Below are 18,185 nucleotides of genomic sequence, written 5' to 3'. Positions count from 1 at the left end.
TGTTCAAGTTTGTTCAACAGCCACATGCACATTAAAAGAGTTATTGGTGGCAGTAAATATTCCTCCTGTCCATACTGAGTGTGAAGTGGTCTCTTCTTAACTCAGCTACACTGTAAGAAATGTCTTCATAAGTTCAGATGAAACTAATATGAAGCTTCAGCAGTCTGAGTTATCCAAATCAAGAGGGTGTGGACCAAAGTTACAGACTGTTTAGCACCAAACTCCCTCTTTGAGTTACTGTTCCTCCTCTGCAGCTCAACAAGAAAAACACTGTCAAACACTAAATACTGACTGTATCTCAGACGTCTGAAGCCTCATATTAGTTTAAACTGAACTTTGACACAGAACAAGACTGTGGATTTTGTCCTCCATCTGGTAACACTGGAGTCAGGTTATAAAGGGACTGCTTCACAGACAGTATGGACAGAAGGAATGATTACAGACATCAACTACAAAGTGCACTCAGTAGAGTGCAGACCTCTGCCAGGCGACTGCATTACAGCTGTGACTCTAGACAACAACACATGCTGCTCAGCTGTGACCGCTGGAGTTGTCCCTCCTGACTTCCTTACAGGCAAGATGGCAGCTAAGATAACAAAACGTCTGAGATGCTTGCTGTCTACACAGGGCTTTAAACAGATGACATTAACATAGGACATATCAACGTGCTGGGCGTAATCTTCAGAGTCTGTTATAATAACATGTATGCCTCTGTGCACCAGTCAAGTTTCTCATTACATCCATGTCTGTAAAAACATGGGCCTTCACATCCATTGTCCCCGACAGCACAGAAGATCTATACAATCAACATCATTTCAAGGTGGACACCCAAGATCAGTGTCACCAACTCAGTCTCTGACCAAATGTCTCCCCTTCTGTTCCTGAGATATGACGTTTAATAATGACCAGAGAAGTGTTTTATGCAGAACATGATGATGTCACAGTGAAGTTGACTGTGAAGTCCAGCATTTGTTTTATCAGGTTCACATGGCGCTCCATCATAGCAACAGGTGAAAACTGCTCAACTGGAAGTTAGAAATGATTAGAAATCAATAGAAAAACTGTGTTCATGAACTCAACAGCTATAACCACAACCAACTGAAACATCTACATGTTTTGCACTCACAGCATTTGAAACAGCTCAAGAACATCTGTGACAAAATAACTGTTAACAGACACACATCATTCTGCGGGAACATGGGGTTGGCTATGAATAATAAGAATTTCATGGTGTGTATATTTGAAGAATCAAACTACTAATCAGTTTACAATCATAGGTAAAGAAGATGGCGGCCAAGCGCATGGTCGCAGTGTGTTCCTACGGCCTCCTCTTCAGAGCCTCTTTTTGTCGCTTTTTTAGCTTCTTCTTGCCTGTTCATGCACTATGGGTTCTGCTAACATTCAGCTAGGCCTGCCAGACACTTTTGGATATCGGCAACCATCACCAGATATCTGTTTGTTTAATTTCACTACACACATAACATCCCAGACGAAAGCTGTAGCGAAGAGACCGCCTGGTCCGTGATTGCTGTCGGGTCTAGGAGGCGCGAGACGGGAGGAGGCCTCCAGAGGAAGCAGAAGCTGACGTAGGACTTCCAGTGTCTTTGCTGCGAAGCGCTGAAGAAAACATACTGATAGATCTTAGCTTACCTCTACCGAAAGCCTGTATCTCTCCAATGCCAGATCTTTAAGTGCATAAAACAGATGACCTTTGAATTACAACTTGCTGGAAATCACTATGTTCATGACTGCTGCGTGTTTTGATTATATCACCGAAACCTGGCCTTCACCCGGAATACCCGATGCTAACTTGCAGCTAGCAGGCTGCACTCTGCTCTGCTGACAGGATCAGACTCGGTGAAGAGCAGAGGGGGTCTCTGTATCACGGCATGATAACTGCAACAATGGGACAACTACATTGACAAACACTGAATTATTTCCTCCCCAGACCTCGAGAGTACATGTCTGTAAGATGCCGCCTTTTTTCTACCGAGAGCTAACTGTAGTGATCGTGGCCACGGCTGTGTACATCGCCCACCCGGACGCCAGTGTAAACACAGCTACTCTCTCTCCTGCTGAACACCATAAATGAACAGCATTTTTGCAGGCCCACCCTGATTCTGTGTTCGTAATTGCAGGAGACTTTACACCAAAAAGGCCAATCCTGAAGATCTGGTACTCACCGGTTTTCCTGAATAAACCACATGTCAAGTGTCTCACTAGAGGGGAGAGAACACTCTGGATCATGTTTACTCAAATATCAAGCAAGCGTGACAGAGCACACCTGACATTTTCTTTCCCCACCTCAGCCAAAGGTCAGGACCATCTTTCCCTCCTCCTCTGGGCTCCCCAGCCTACACCCCTTGTATAGGAAGCAGAGCCAGGCCCACCACAAGGACTGTTACAACCTGGCTCATATAATGCAACTCCCCAAACTGCAGCACTGCTTCAATCAGACAGACTGGGACTTTAACTGAACACCAGCCTTCTTTTGGAGCTGGAGACATTCACAGGAAAGGTACTGGACTATACTATTTTCTGCATCAAAAATGTGACTGTGACAAAATCATCCTGGTTGCCGCTGGCAGAGGAGCTGAACGGCTTTATTGCCATCAAAACACATAACAACAGCACTCATCTGCTCTGGCCCTGCCCAATTTTCAGTCACCCCACCTGGCAATTCTCCACTACTCCACCTCACTGTACAGGAGCATAATGTCAGATGGTGGTGCTCCTGGCAGTGAACCTCCCACGAAAGCTGTCGGTCTGAGACGGAGTACCTGGCCCAGGTGTTCGGGCAGGAGCGCCGCCCACCAGCTCGCCCCTCACCTTCACCAGGAAAATCTTCAACTCTCAAAGAATGAACGGCAGGCAGTCATCCTGTCCTGCCTGGAAAGCAGCAACATATTTTAATCCCGGTGCCAAAGAAGTCTCCCCGTGCCACCAGCCTGAACGATTACCGCTCTAGGCTCCCCACCTCGTAATCATGAAGTGCTTTGAGAGACTAGTTCTAAGCACATCAAGGACTATCTCCCCAGACTCGACTTACATCAGTTTGTGTATCGGGTGAACAGATCCACAGAAGACGCCATCACTGTAGCTCTAATTTCCGCGCATTGAATCACATTATGGAGCAGCAGAGGCTACGTCCGATGCTCTTTGTGGATTATAGTTCAGCTTCTAACACACATAATACCAGACATCCTCATCTCATGAGAACTGGACACTCTCGCAGTCCCCTCACATGTGCCTGGGATAAAGGAATGGTAGGCCAGATGCTGCAACCGGCCCCTGTAGACCGTGAGACTTGACCCTCACCTCTCCTCCACCTGCACGCTGAGCAACCTGTGAACTGGACAAGGAATGACCAGTGTGGGCTTGTGTGCTGAGTTATTTCTAACTTTACTCCTGTTTGTACTGCTTCTACACCCGCGGGTTGCTTGCAAACACACGATCACTATTGGCTGGTGTATTAGTAAACAAACAAATAACAGCAACCTCATCATTATTCAGTCTGGCATATTCTGCTGATCGTACTGTATCACAGTATGAAACTACTTCTGCAGCTGCAATCACTGCAGACAGGGGAGAGGCTCCCAGAGATTGTGTGTACGCTTGTAAAGGCAGCATTGGTGGGAAGATCATCGGCTGCCCTCTCCCACCCTGATGGACACTTAAACCTCCTGCTGAATAAACTCAGCAGAGACAAGAGACTGCTGATGAACCTAAAGACAGCTCCCACCCTGGCTTTGAACTGTTTTGACCTGTTGCCCTCAGGGAGATTACAGGTGCATCAGACAAAACTAGCCAGACTCTAAAAACAGTTTCTTTCCTAAAGCCATAACCACCCTGAACTCACATGCACTGACCTGACAGTCTACCTCCCAACCCCGGACTCTCTCTCTGTGCACACTTTATAATGTGCAATATCCCACTCCCACTTCTCTCAGGACTGTGCACAGCTATAAACACAACCAACTGAAACATCTACATGTTTTGCACTCACAGCATTTGAAACAGCTCAAGAACATCTGTGACAAATACAACAGACACATCATTTGAACATTTTATGAATAATGTGTATATTTGAAGAATTAAACTACTAATCTAATGTTAATCACATCTGGACTTACCGAGCCTTTCTGCAGTTCCTCACAGCTGGAATCAGTCTCTGTCGTCCGGCGTCTGTTGTGTTGTATTTCTCCACATCGAACTCATCCAGAACCTCCTCTGACATCTGCAGCATGTAGGCCAGAGCTGAGCAGTGGATCTCTGAGAGTCTCTTCCCTGATCTGTTCTCTGACTTCAGGAACTCTTGGATCTCCTGATGTACTGAGAGGTCGTTCATCTCCAGCAGACAGTGGAAGATGTTGATGCTTCTGTCAGGAGAGATATCGTACGTGTTCATCTTCTTCAGGTTGTTGATGGCTCTCTGGATGATTTCTGGACTGTTGTCTGTCCGACCCAAAAGGCCTCCTAACAGTCTCTGGTTGGACTCCAGAGAGAGGCCATGAAGGAAGCGGACAAACAGATCCAGGTGACCATTTTTACTTTGGAGGATTTCTCCATGGCTCTCTGTAAGAAGACATCCAGAGATCTGTAATTATCCTTGTCTGTCCCAAGGAAGTCCTCCAGTACCTTTGTGTTCCTGTTGGTGAAACAGTGGAACAGGTAGACTGCAGCCAGAAACTCCTGAACGCTCAGATGAACGAAGCAGTAGACTGTTTTCTGGAAGATCACAGATTCTCTTTTGAAGATCTCTGTACAAACTATTGAGTACACCGAGGCCTCTGTGACATCAAGACCACAGCGCTCCAGGTCTTCTTGGTAGAACATGATGTTTCCTTTCTCCAGATGTTCAAACGCCAGCCTCCCCAGCTTCAGAAGAACGTCCCTGTCAGCCTCCGTCAGCTCCTGTGGACTGGTCTCATGTCCTCATCATACTTGTGCTTCTTCCTCTTTGTCTGAACCAGCAGGAAGTGTGAGTACAGGTCAGTCAGGGTCTTGGGCAGCTCTCCTCTCTGCTCTGTAGTCAACATGTGATCCAGAACTGTAGCAGTGATCCAGCAGAAGACTGGGATTAGACACATGATGTGGAGGCTCCTGGATGTCTTCATGTGTGAGATGATTCTGCTGGACCGCTCTTCATCACTGACTCTCCTCCTGAAGTACTCCTCCTTCTGGGCGCCAGTGAAGCCTCGTACTTCTGTTACCCTGTCAACACATGCAGGAGGGATCTGATTGGCTGCTGCAGGTCGGGAAGTTATCCAGACCAGAGCCGAGGGAAGCAGCTTCCCCTCGATGAGGTTTGTCAACAGCACGTTGACTGATGACTTCTGTGTGACATCAGTCACAACCTCATTGTTGTGGAAATCCAGAGACAGTCTGCTTTCATCCAGGCCGTCAAAGATGAACAGAACTTTACAGACAGCGAGCTCCTCTGCTGTGACCTTCTGTAATGTTGGATGGAAAACACGGAGCAGAGTGAGAAGACTCAACTTCTCATCTCTGATCAAGTTCAGCTCCCTGAACGAAAGCAGAATCACCACACTGACATCTTGGTTTTCCAAACCCGCGGCCCAGTCCAGAGTGACCTTCTGCACTGTGAAGGTTTTTCCAACGCCAGCGACGTTGGTCAGAACCACTCTGATGTGTTTCTGTTGCTCAGGTAAGGCTTTAAAGATGTGCTGACACTTGAGTGGAGGTTCATGGAGGGGCTTCATCTTAGAAGCTCTCTCAAGCTGCTTCACCTCATGTTGGGTATTAACCTCTTCACTCTGTCCCTCTGTGATGTAGAGCTCAGTGTAGATCCTGTTGAGGAGGCTTTCACTTCCTGTTTCATCACTTCCTTCAGTCACACGTTCACATCTCCTCCTCACACTGATCTTATGTTCATCTAAAACCTCCTGCAGACCACTGTCTGCTGAAAGAGAAGGAAACATGTCAGACTAAAGAAATAAATCTGGACTCTGATTATTTTCATGACCAACATTAAAACAAGTAACACAAACAAATGAAGGTTTTATACATTAGTTTGATAAAATCTTTCATGTCTACACTTTACAACACAAATAAACCAAGAAGAATCCTGTTTTCAGACATGATGACATCAGCAGACAGATGTACAGTCTTACTTTGTACAGTGCTGCTCTGACTGGCTGTCTGCAGTCCAGCTCTTGTTCTGGATCTTTTTCCACACTGGGGACAGGAGGAGTCTCCTGATGAAGCAGACTGGTCCCAGTATGAGCTGATGCACTGTCTGCACAACCAGTGTCCACAGCTGGTAGAGACTGGATCCTTCAGGACGTCCTGACACAAACTACAGCAGGACAGCTGCTCCTCCACAGAAACATGACTCCTCTTCTTCCCTCTGTAGAGATGAACACATTATTTAGATCTCGTCCTGCAAACTGTGCTGAAAATTATTTGCTTTATTCACACACTCAGTCACAGGCAGTTCAAATATCTCATGGTGGAGCTTCATGAAAACCTCCTGAGTAATGTTGTGCTCCACTGTGAGACGACTTTCAAAAGGCAAAAAGCTCCCTCATGTTTTTCAACAGTCTCTTACTTTGTGTCTGAGGGTCCAGGTTCATTACTGAAGTTTAGAGGATAATCTTTGGACCAGTCACTCTTCATAGACAGACAGCTGGACACTGGAGACTCTGCTCTCTGTCTGTGGAAACAACAAATGTTTGACACATATTATTAGTGCTTGTAAAGACCAGGTTCAAACAGTGTCATCGTTGGCGCTGCCTGTGTTTTACCCACCAGCAACTACGTGTCTCCTTTATCTGAACACCCTTGTAAATATACAGGTAATTTAGTTTCCTTATTTCTTCTCTCAGTGCTGCTCTTATATACTGTGTTCTATTTAACTGCATATTTTATTGTTATATTCTATTTTCAGTAGATAGCCAAATTTAAAGGACTCTGATCCGGGCCAAATAACGTGATCAGGACCTCCCCGATGACTGAATAAAACACTACCTCATGTCATTATAACAACAGTGTTGTGGGGCAGAGTATCCGAGACTAAGAACAACAGAATCATCTTCAGGTCAGTTTACAGTAGAAACACTCTCTTACTTTGTGTCTGAGGGTCCAGCTTCATTACTGAAGTTTAGAGGATAATCTTTGGACCGGTCACTCTTCATAGACAGACAGCTGGACACTGGAGACTCTGATCTGTCCCCGTCTGCCTCCAAATCAGCCATCTTCCCAAATCTGAGAGAACTGTAACACACATACACAGTGTGATGAAGTCAGTAACTTCTTATTTATAGGACATGATTACATATTGGCTGGGTATTTTTATGACATACAGTAGGGGAGAGCGGGGTCAGTTGGGACACTTTTGTATTGACACTAAATAACCTTTGATTACTCACAGATAGGGATGGGAATCGAGAACCGGTTCCTGTTATGAACCGGTTCCAACTGGTTCAATTCATCGACATCATTAGCCTTTATACTTAACGATTCCCTTATTGATTCTTTTCATTACGCCGAATCTATGCTCGTCAGTCAGCAGCACGTTCAACAACAAAGAAGACGTAATGTCGGAGAGACAGAAGCTGTCAAAGCCATGGCTTCACTTCACGCTGTTGTTAGCCTCCCTGGAGCTGTTAGCAACTGTGGAGCCTCGGCGCGTCCCCGCTCCAGGTAGACTGTGGCCAGGACGCTGTTGTTGTTAGCCTCCCTGGAGCTGTTAGCCCGCTGTGGAGCCTCGGCGCGTCCCCGCTCCAGGTAGACGGTGGCCAGGACGCTGTTGTCGGATTTCATGGGAACACCAAGGATGGTAAGATGAGGGCAGTTGAGTTGACTTGCATGCCATTTGTTGTTATAATATGCTGGGCTAGTTGCGTTAGCTGCCTCACCTGAGTTAGCTGCACGAGCTGTGTGGTGATGACACACTCAGGCTGTGGGCAGGATTTATCTCTAGATCACCAGCTAGCAGTAACATTAATGACAACTCATTGTGGCTGTTGTTGTGACATAGATAACTGTATGCCAATGCTGGCTTATGACTGTGAAAGCTGCTGTTAGTTTTTTGTGTGGTTAGATGGCGTCTAAACATTTCTATGCGGAAGGAGGTGCGTCGTTAGGAGGCTCTGAGGGGAGAGGGACACGAGCTCAGAGGGGAGGGGTCATGGAGCACAGAGGGAGGGGGGTGTGTGTGTGTGTGGGGGGGGGGGGGGTTCAAATCTTTCTCATCGTCTTTCTAAACTACACCATGGCTTTAAGGTTCACAATAAAATGTTATGAAAGCAGATGTCTTGGGTTACAAACGACAGGAGATGATATCATTAATTCACAGGAGGAATCGATAAGGGAATCGATAAAGAATCAGATCAATAAGCAGAATCGATAATGGCATTGATATCAATAAAATCCCATCAATTCCCATCCCTATTCACAGACTCTCTGAACAGATGCAGACAGAGCTCAGGTGAAGCTACGTGCAGCAGAGCAGGAGGGCTACTTGCCCCACTAGCTGTCCCGGATGTTAGCGAGTGCTAGCACGTCTCTCTCACAGCAGCAGAACCGCAAAGTAAAAGAAATACAGTCCGAGTGAAGCGCTTGAGCCGCGGGCGGATACCCGGCCGTCACTGACAACTAAAGCCTCGACTGGTAACAAGTATGAGGGCCGTTGCGGTGAGCTAGCTCGATGCTAACTTCGGCTAGCGGTAGCGGTTAGCATCCGTCGTTAACACCCACTTCCCAGCTCACCGCAACGGCCCTCCTGCCCGTTGCAACAAAACGCTGCAGGCTCCCGTTGCTGGTGACAGCTGGGTATTGGCTTATGGCTCCAGCGCTTCACTCGGACTGTAATTCCTTTCCTTTACGGTCCTGACAAGCTAAACAAACCAAAAAAACCCACTGAGCTTCCTGTCTGTGACGGAAGCTGTCATCAGCAGAAAACCGAAAAGGCACCCATGTGGGGGGCTGGAAAATGACCAATCTTAAGAGAGCCGGGTCAGCCTTGATCTCCGTCCCAAAGTGTCAAAAGTCCTTGCTTCAAGCGAGCAGGGGCCTGCATCACGAAGCGAGATCAACCTTTCCTGGGTTACCCAGACCTATCCTGGGTTGACTAACCCTAACAATGGCAATCAGGATAATCGGTATCACGACGCTGGATATCAACTCGGTAACTCAACCCAGGGTTGCTTTATCAAGACCCGTGAACGCACACGCAGCGGACCAATCACAATCATGAGAGAAGCGTAGCGTCACGTAGCGTCACAGAGCGTCGCTGAGCGTCCTCACAGAGCGCCGTATGTGAGGGGAATAAGTATTTCTCATGAGGATCAGAGATTAATTCTACTAAAATATGAGGAGGAGAAAAACAACATTAGAGAAAAGGCCAACACCGTGGCAGCTGCAGGAGGAGGAAACATGCGTGGCAACACATAACGGGATGAATAATGTTTAGTTTTAGTTTAGATTAGTTTATTTGCACATAATGTTAAAAACAGACAGTATAACATTTACAAGATTAAAAAAGAAAAGTGCTGGAGAGGTTAGAAGCCACTAAAAGCTTATCAAAGAAATTCCCCTGTCAAAACATCAATGAAATCACATAATAGAGAAGAAAAGAAACGGGTGAGGAAAGAAGAAATAGAGGAGGAGAGAAGGAAAAATCAAGACAACACAAGGCAGCAAATAAAATGATGTGTAGGTTAAATGACTCATCACTGGTTCAAGTAGCTACAGTACCTGTACCTGTACACCTGACACTGATCACACCCATGAAATCAATGCTGCGCAGATGAATTGCGTGTATTACAATTATCGTCTAACATCATTGCGTCTGATAAACTGGTCTTCTTTGTCATAACGTTATATATGCTACAATAAAGCTTAAAGCTGACGCCACAATTAAATCATATCAACACCAAACTGATAGTCTGAATAAAATCATCCTGATATTGAGCTGTGTTAGAAATTAACAGCTGTGCAGAAATATACCTAGTGTCCTCTTTAAGAAACAGAAAGGAAAATCCTCAAACACCATGAAGTGTAGACATGATAGGCTACTTTCCACATTTCCAGCAGCAAAGCTGTCAGTTAGGCCCATTATCTTTAACAGGGATCATTTCCTCCAACAAAACAAAATGTTGGCACTAATTAATGGTGCTATTAAGTGTCCGCTAATGATCAGTTTCTTTCTTATGAAGGGGTGGGATGAAAGTTCCACTTCTTTCCACTCCTTTTTGAACAGTCTTTTCATTGTCTGTTGTTGTTGCTTTCTTTTCTTTTTTAATGTTCAAAATAAACTTTCAAATCAAAATCAATCAAATGAATTAAACTTCCCGTCATGACTGGGCTGCATTTCTGTCAGCCATCAACAGCTGATTGGCCAGTGGGTGGTGCTTTTTATAGGATCAGATTCAACCCTGAACTTACCCTGCTCCGGAGCAGGATAGCCGTTCAGAGTAAGTTACCATGGTGATCTACCCCGATAAGAACTGAACTGGCTTCGTGAGACCGAAAACCCAGGGTTAACTCTGAAGTTACCTCGCTAACACATTAATCCTGCTTCGTGATACAGGCCCCAGAGCTCCACCGCGAACGAGCACAGTGTTGTTGTGTGTGTCGCTGCTGTTTTTTACTCGCTCGCACCTGCCTCTGCTTCACTCTGTTGCTGAATATGTGCGCGAAGATCAAAGAAGTGCGCGCGGCAGTTGAAATCTGCGCGCATGACATGAAATAATTTACACGAGAGATCTGCGCGCGTGTAGATGTGTTATCCGCTCGCGCGACATATGACACAAATATAACGCCATAGTTTCTTTATTTTCTTATTACTACTCATGTTTCAAAACATGATATTTGCGCACATGATGCTGATGTTGAACAAATAAAGTTTTTTGAAAAAAAAAAAAAAAGTCTGACAGTTTCCTGACAGTTTCCTGACAGTTTCCAGCAGCCTTCAGTCTGTACAGGAAGTCACAGAAACACTCACATCCTGTCAGATATGATGATGATTTATTAAAATATAATCAGACTCATATATCAGTTTGTTCTCAGTCTCCAGTTGTTTTAATTCTGATAGATTGATTTATTAAAATCTAACCAAAACTCAGTGTAACAAAGAGCAGGGAGAGCTGACTGTACACTCAACATCTTCCTATCCAACAAAACTGCGCCACAATCCCTCGGCAGAGTCCCCCTTTTCTCTCTGTGTGTCTATAAAGTGCCGCTGCTCGTGGTCAGTGTTGCCAGATCTCGCGAGACAAATAAGCAACCGGGCCTGTGAAAACAAGCCCAAAACAAGCCATTTTTTTCTACGGAGCGCCCCTAGGTTCTGGTGAGAGAAAAATAAATAAACTGTGTGCACGGTTTTACAATCCGTGGGGACGGATTTTAAACTGTGGGTACAGATTGTCAATTTACATCCATGTGGACAGATGAGTAAACTGTGCGAGGAGGGTGTGTCTGCAGACCTGGAGACTGCAGATTCAGACCTGCAGATCTGGACCAGCAGTTCTAGACCCCTTGCATTTCGCGACAGCGCCCTCTATACTAGCGCCAAACATACTATTACAACTATTGAATATGACCGACGACGATCCGAGTGTGAGTATTGAATATGAATCATATTATTTGTTTAAACTATTTTGTTGACTTGAATTAGAGAGCGAACTTCATGTTTTACAGTGATACGTTTAAAATGATGTGACTGTCTTTACCAAGATAGTCTGAAAGGCACGTCAAATATGGGTTAAAGTAGTAGGTAATAGTTTAGCTTGTTAGCAATGAACTGTTTGACCTGCACATTTTGTTTCATGAAACCGAAGCGCGATGACGAATAATTTTAGCATGTGCTTTAAATTAAACATGAATAAATGATTAAAGCAATGATGTGGATGATATGAGAAAAACGTGTACAGGCTTACGTTTTCATACAAGCATGAAACTGTTCACATATTGGCAATTAGTGTACTTTATGCTAAAAGTTAATTTTGTATTCATGTATATCATGTAATACACCTACACACATTTTTCCTTTATTATTCATAATGTTATATATCACGTGTGTTTATATCACTACACTGATATTACTCTATAGCATATATTTAGAGATTTTGTGGACAGAAATTAAGCTCATCCATTTTTGTCTATTATTAGGTTTTGGCCTTGTTTACGTGTGTAAAACGGTTGAAAAATCTTAACTTTGAATAATTAGGGACTCTCTTTTTAAGGTGCACATAACAATCCAGAAAGGGGAAACCACAGTGAAGTGGAGGAGTTTTGTGGAGGATCGAAAGGCAGATGAGGAAGGAAGGGGCACTATTGTTAATATGTCGATATAATAATGTATTTGCTATGCTCCAGAATCTTCAGTATTTCAGTGTAGACTGTGATAGGCATTTAATTTTTTTTAAGAGTTTCTGTTTTCAATTTTGTGATATGTTTGATTTCTTTTTTTTCTCTGCAGATCTCCCTGATGTGTGATGTAACCACTGCACACAATAAAACATTTCAAACCATTCCAGTATTTCACAGCCTTTGTTTCAAATTCCCACAACAAAAGTGAGCACTGGACACCCAAGACCAGACATTTCCTATTATATGTTGTAGCGGGTTTGATCAATGCAGTGCAAGTTTTTGGCGTGCTAGTCAGAGCAGTCTGATGAATATTAAGAAATAAAGAACTAAAATAGTTGGATCATACCATACAGAACAACCAGCAAACAATAATGATGCAGAACAGCACCCAGGCATAAATCAACAATTAAATCTTGGTATTTTTATTCGGGTGTAATAAAATTTTAAAACTGTAAATTGTAGTAAAGCATTAAAAGTCCAACTTCTTTCAAACAGTGGTGTTTGGGTGAGATGCTGATTTAGTTGCAGTTATACAGCTGTCCAATAGGGGACAAAAAACAAGGGGTCTAGAACTGTGGGTCCAGAACTGCAGGTCTGAATCTGCAGTCTCCGGGTCTGCAGAGACATACTACTGGGCTGTGCGCAGTTTTGCAAAACTGTACCCACGGTACACAGTTTATTTATTTTTCTCCCCCCTGAGCTTTAGGATAATGACTACAAGAGGGAGTTAAACCACCTTTGAACATTATTTAACATTAGAAAACAGATGGGATATCAAATATAGACTGATGCACCAAGTACATTATACACACAGTAAACCTCTGATGATTAAAATTTGCACACACAAATGAATATCATCCTGAATTCACAAATTCTTTATTTATTATTGCTTTTTATGCACTCATCTAACTTTTTTCTTTTAGTTACAGGACTGATGTTTTCCTAACCTGCTCTGCCTCTGATTGGCTAATACTCGTTGCCATCAGGGTCAGAGCCAATTAGAAGCAGGATGCCGTCTCCTGTGTGTATGGGGGAAAGGAGGACAGAGGACAGGCAAGACAAACTATCCTGCGTTTAAATAACATATCAAAAATATCTGCTTGACAAGTTATTATGGAGCTGGGAACAAGCCCAAATAAGCAACTACGCTTTAGAGACAAGCCCAAAAAAAAAACGCGACCCGCGACTACCAATATTTGTAAGCGACTTTACAGAAAAACAAGCCCAAAGTCGCTTATAATAAGTGTGTGTATGATTTGTTTTCATAATTAGCGAATTAATTAAAATACGTGTTTTGCCAGATTGACCTTGGCCTTGTTATTATTTTTACCCGTGTGCTGGAGTTTCCCTTCAGACAGACACACAGTTGTTTGGAGCTCTGTCTGGATGAGCCTAAAGTTTAGGGAGTGTCCGTGCACTGATCTGATCTGAGGGCGGAAACCAAAACTCAGTGTAACAAAGAGCAGGAGAGCTGACTGTACACTCAACATCTTCCTATCCAACAAAACTGCGCCACAATCCCTCGGCAGAGTCCCCCTTTTCTCTCTGTGTGTCTATAAAGTGCCGCTGCTCGCGGTACTAGAGCTTTTCACTGTGACGCACATTCAAAGAGTTGACACAAGAGCGCGCCCGAAGCACCGGAGCGCGCAGATCCGTAGCTGCGCGCAGGCCTCGTGTTTAACAGGAAAAGCCTGGTTGTAAAAACAGCGTCAGATGATGGTGGTGGTAAAAGCAAGTGTGATGATGGAGCTGTGAAGATGTGGCACTGACCCAACCGACCCTACTCTCCCCTAGAACACACTAAACAATGAATAAACATCAACACTCACCGTGTCTCACACGACCTGTCTTCCTCTCACTGCTCTGTGCACTTTAAAATGGAGTCTGAACACACCACTGACTTTATACTTTCACTTTCGCTGTTCCTCTCTGTTGACACCTCCCCCCTTTGACTCATGTGAAGTTATTTATTGAGAGTAACACAGAGACTTAGAGTCGAGCTTTGGGACTCCTCAACAGTCTCTGTTATTAGGATTATTATTATTTTGGTGCATTAACGTCAGAAATCAACACAACAACAGCCAGGCTGCCTCTGTTCCCTTCTCTGTGACGCTGACTGTTTGCAGGGGGCGGGGCTGTGCTGCACACACACACACACACACACACACACACGCTCAGAACCAGGCTCAGGGAGTGGTTCGAGTGGGAGTCGTTACATTCTCTGTGTTCACCTCACAGTGGCAGGACTATCATACAGGTTGTAGACATGCACCAAGCAAGGCAAATATAAAAGAAGCAAAGGTCATGATGTCAGTGACAGCGTTCAATGAGCCAGACTTTGGGGTCAGTTCCACAGAGCCGGACCTGCAAATTAGGGGTGGTGGAAAATAATCTATACACCATAGTATGGCAGTATTCTGCGTGGCGATATTGTGTCTATACACAGATGCCAAGTATCCATCTTTTATTATGTGCATCATACATTTTTGCATAAACTCATTTTAATGCAACTTTTGGTGCTAGAATAATAAAGTCACTTGCTTTTTCGGGCCACTAGATGGTGCTGATGTTTTTTTCCTGGTGAGGTCAGCAGAGGTCACACAGGAATCAAACTGTCCCGTTACAGGGTTGAATTTAAACGATCTAAGTGACAAAGAAATTCCTAATAATGTTTGGGATTTCATGCCTAAGGTGGGAAAACATATTTTCTCAGAGGTTCAAATAGTCCTTCATCAGATGGAATGTTCAGAAACACAATTATTTGTGGTATTTTTTTCAGTAACCAGAGAACCCAGTGTGCACGAATTCAGAGAATCACCCAGTAGAGACAGAGCTGGCACCTTCATCTTGACCTGCTGCTGGGGGACAGACAGACAGACAGACAGGCAGGCAGGCAGGCAGGCAGGCAGGCAGTCTGACATGTAGCTTCCTCCTTAGTTTAATAAGCCCTGCACTGTTGCAGGAACCTGTTTGTACATTTTACTGAAGGATTGATGGGATTGTATAGTGATGCAGTTTGGCTGTCTGTATATGTGTGAATGTATTTGTACAGCATGATGTAGTTTGTCATAAGATCCCTGTAGTTCTGACTCACTATGCTGATGTTTATAGTATTTGCTTTTGTCTTGTTTCAGTGTTTTTACCAGTTTAAATCACCTGGTCCGTTTGTTTTGGAGAGGAAGAGACCTCTGTGGATAATATGGCTCACGGTAAAAACCTCATCAACAATGAACACTGAAGGAATTCTACCTGAGAGAAGTTTCAGCTGGTTGCAATCTGCAGTCATCATCGCTATAGACACATTTAAGTCTTTAACACTGAACCTTTAAGATTAAAACTCAAAGAAAAACTTCAAATGTCCTCACAAGTCTGTTGTGGTCTGGCTGTGTCACTGGACGAGGTGGCAGAAAATAAAACACAATGTGAATGGAAGTGAAGGAATAAAACCAGCAAACAAACTGAGCCTGACAAACTCAAATTGATCATCAAAGAGTAAATGAATGTAGTCAGTGAACATTATTCCTCACTATGATAAGAACACCACTAAACTTGTAGCCACACGTGGCAGCAGCTGTCTGGAGGACGGTGTTTTTAGTTTAACATGAGCAAATCCTTTGTTCCTTTTTTCTATGTGTGCTCACAATGTCCAAAAAAGCACAGAAGCAGAACATGTGAAGAGCGTCTGCACACTGCTCCCATTAACATATAGGTCTATTTCATAACATCAAGTGACGTTTCAAGTGTCAAACTCTTGAGACAAAGAATACACACACCTTCAAATACCTCGAGGCCAGCTCACCTGACTGCTCACCTGGTCCTGGTCTGGTGGGGAGTTATGAAGCACATGCACCCTCAGGTGTGGGGAGTCTGCTTCCTGGCGCCAGTAAGCCTGGAACAAACATTCAAATATTCAGTAATGCATTCATACAAGTCAAGTTTAGGAACTATCATCATTCATTTTTAGGCAACTGCATTTCAAATGTTGCCTCAAACTCACCTTTATCCACAACCTTGGTAAATTAATTCAGTATGAGAGTTACAATTCAAACATATGCAGTTTAATTATTTGGTGTGCTGCCTCTGATGGCCTTTGAACATGTAGGCTACAGTAGCTACAGGAAGTAGGAGGGACAGCACTTGTTATTAGCATTTAGCTCCACTAGATGGCGCCACAGAGCCATGAAACTGCAGCAGCATCTCAGACGGAGTTTTTCAACAGGTTGATAAACTGAACTACATCAACAGGGATCTTTATAACTATGTGACTACTGAATAAAAGATAGAAGTGACACCATCCAACCTGTTGTTCCTCATCAGTCTGTGAAGATACAGAAATGTTTCCAGTAATGGCCGTCTAGAAAAAACCCTCAACAAATAATACTTATAATTATCATAAATGTCTTTCATTATTTGTCTCTCTGTCACAATGTTCACATTCTGACCAACAACAGGAAGTCGCCATCTTAAATACCCATGACGCCGGCACAAGTCATGTGACATCATTAAATAAAAGTAAAGAATACATTAATATTACATGTATTCATCAATAACAGTGAGTTCATCAGAGATTACTAAAGAGACTGACACTAGAACCATCTGTGTGCACAGTTTTAGGAACTGTTTTACATGTTTTGCATTTTCTAATTGCATTTTTAACATCATTTTGGTTGCAGGTCTAATGGTACATGTATGTATTTGTCCAAAACTCTTTAGTTTTCTATCTTCTTTGGTTTTGTGTGCGGCAATAAAGCGTCATGTGATCCAAGTAATTACTGTTGAATTAGCCTAATACACTCCAATAAGGTCCACGTCTTAGCATGTGTGGAACGTAAGTAACAGAGACCAGAGAAAGTTCACAGGACAGAGAGTGGTGGATGGTGCAGACCGTGTTCATTTGAAGTTAGGTCAAGTTATTTCTCTGGAAACACAAACATTTTATTAGGGATGCATGATAATATGGGCACATCATCAGTACTGCTCCATATTGGCTTTAAAATGAACTATTTGAATCGGCCAACATGCTTTTTTATTTTGCACGATGAATGAATATCACATACGTTGAAGAGTACTGTATTTCATGTCTCCATCTGCTGGTGGGCCGTCACTATAAGAGCATGCATGTATAATATGATGTTAATTCCACCACAGAAGAGACTTGATGATCACTAAAATTAGCTGCTGAAGAGTGGATCGCTATCGGTTATCGGTTAAATGAGTTGTTACATATCGGCATATCCCATATCGGCAAAAAAATCCAATATGGTGCATCCCTATCTTGAATGCATATACAAGGCTTCAGCCCTGCTAAAATATTCATCTTGTTTTACAGTTTTGATGCCTCCTCATGGGCGATAGCCGCGGCCAGAGGCATTATGTTTTTGGGTTGTCCTTCCATACGTCTGTCTGTACCAGCGTGTGTCCGTGATTGTCCGTGAAATGATGATTTTTATATATCTCCAAAAGGTCAAAGGTCATGCCAGTGTAATGCAATCTGGGCAGTGAAGAAAACTCTCCCAGCAATCCGGGCTACCCTGCGTGACATCATCAGTCAGTCAAACCCGCACCGGAGGATGGAGGCAAGAGCTATCAGTGCAGTCATTGATGAGAAGTTTGTGCCACAATAGGACGTATTGTATCTATAGATGCATTATTAGTGTTGGGGCAGGAAGTGCGTTTGGCTTTAAACATGGGAACATCAGTGTCAGTAACAGGGCCTGTGTTCTTTGAATCCATTTAACCTGAATCTAAGATCCACTTTCAGGCCAAAACATTGATCCCACTGTTGGGCACAGAAGACAGCCCTTTAGACAGGAGGGATAATTCTATTTGGATGCAGCGTCTCCCCGTCT

At 43.8% G+C, this 18,185-nt stretch overlaps 1 long non-coding RNA gene and 1 pseudogene across 1 annotated transcript in view; one reads left to right on the top strand and one right to left on the bottom strand.

Moving 5' to 3' along the window:
- LOC125883942 (NACHT, LRR and PYD domains-containing protein 12-like) overlaps window positions 1–18,185 on the bottom strand; it is a 169,867-nt pseudogene that overhangs the window by 108,787 nt on the left and 42,895 nt on the right.
- LOC125883991 (uncharacterized) overlaps window positions 4,418–18,185 on the top strand; it is a 54,519-nt gene continuing 40,751 nt past the window's right edge. Inside the window, exon 1 of the long non-coding RNA XR_007448620.1 lies at window positions 4,418–4,537. This is a non-coding gene — a long non-coding RNA (uncharacterized LOC125883991). The remainder of the gene's footprint in view (window positions 4,538–18,185) is intronic.

The sequence above is a fragment of the Epinephelus fuscoguttatus genome, linkage group LG23 (assembly GCF_011397635.1).
Source record: "Epinephelus fuscoguttatus linkage group LG23, E.fuscoguttatus.final_Chr_v1".
Lineage (NCBI taxonomy): Eukaryota > Metazoa > Chordata > Actinopteri > Perciformes > Serranidae > Epinephelus > Epinephelus fuscoguttatus.
Note: the sequence above shows the minus strand (reverse complement) of the source record. Positions and strands in the feature narration are given on the sequence as shown.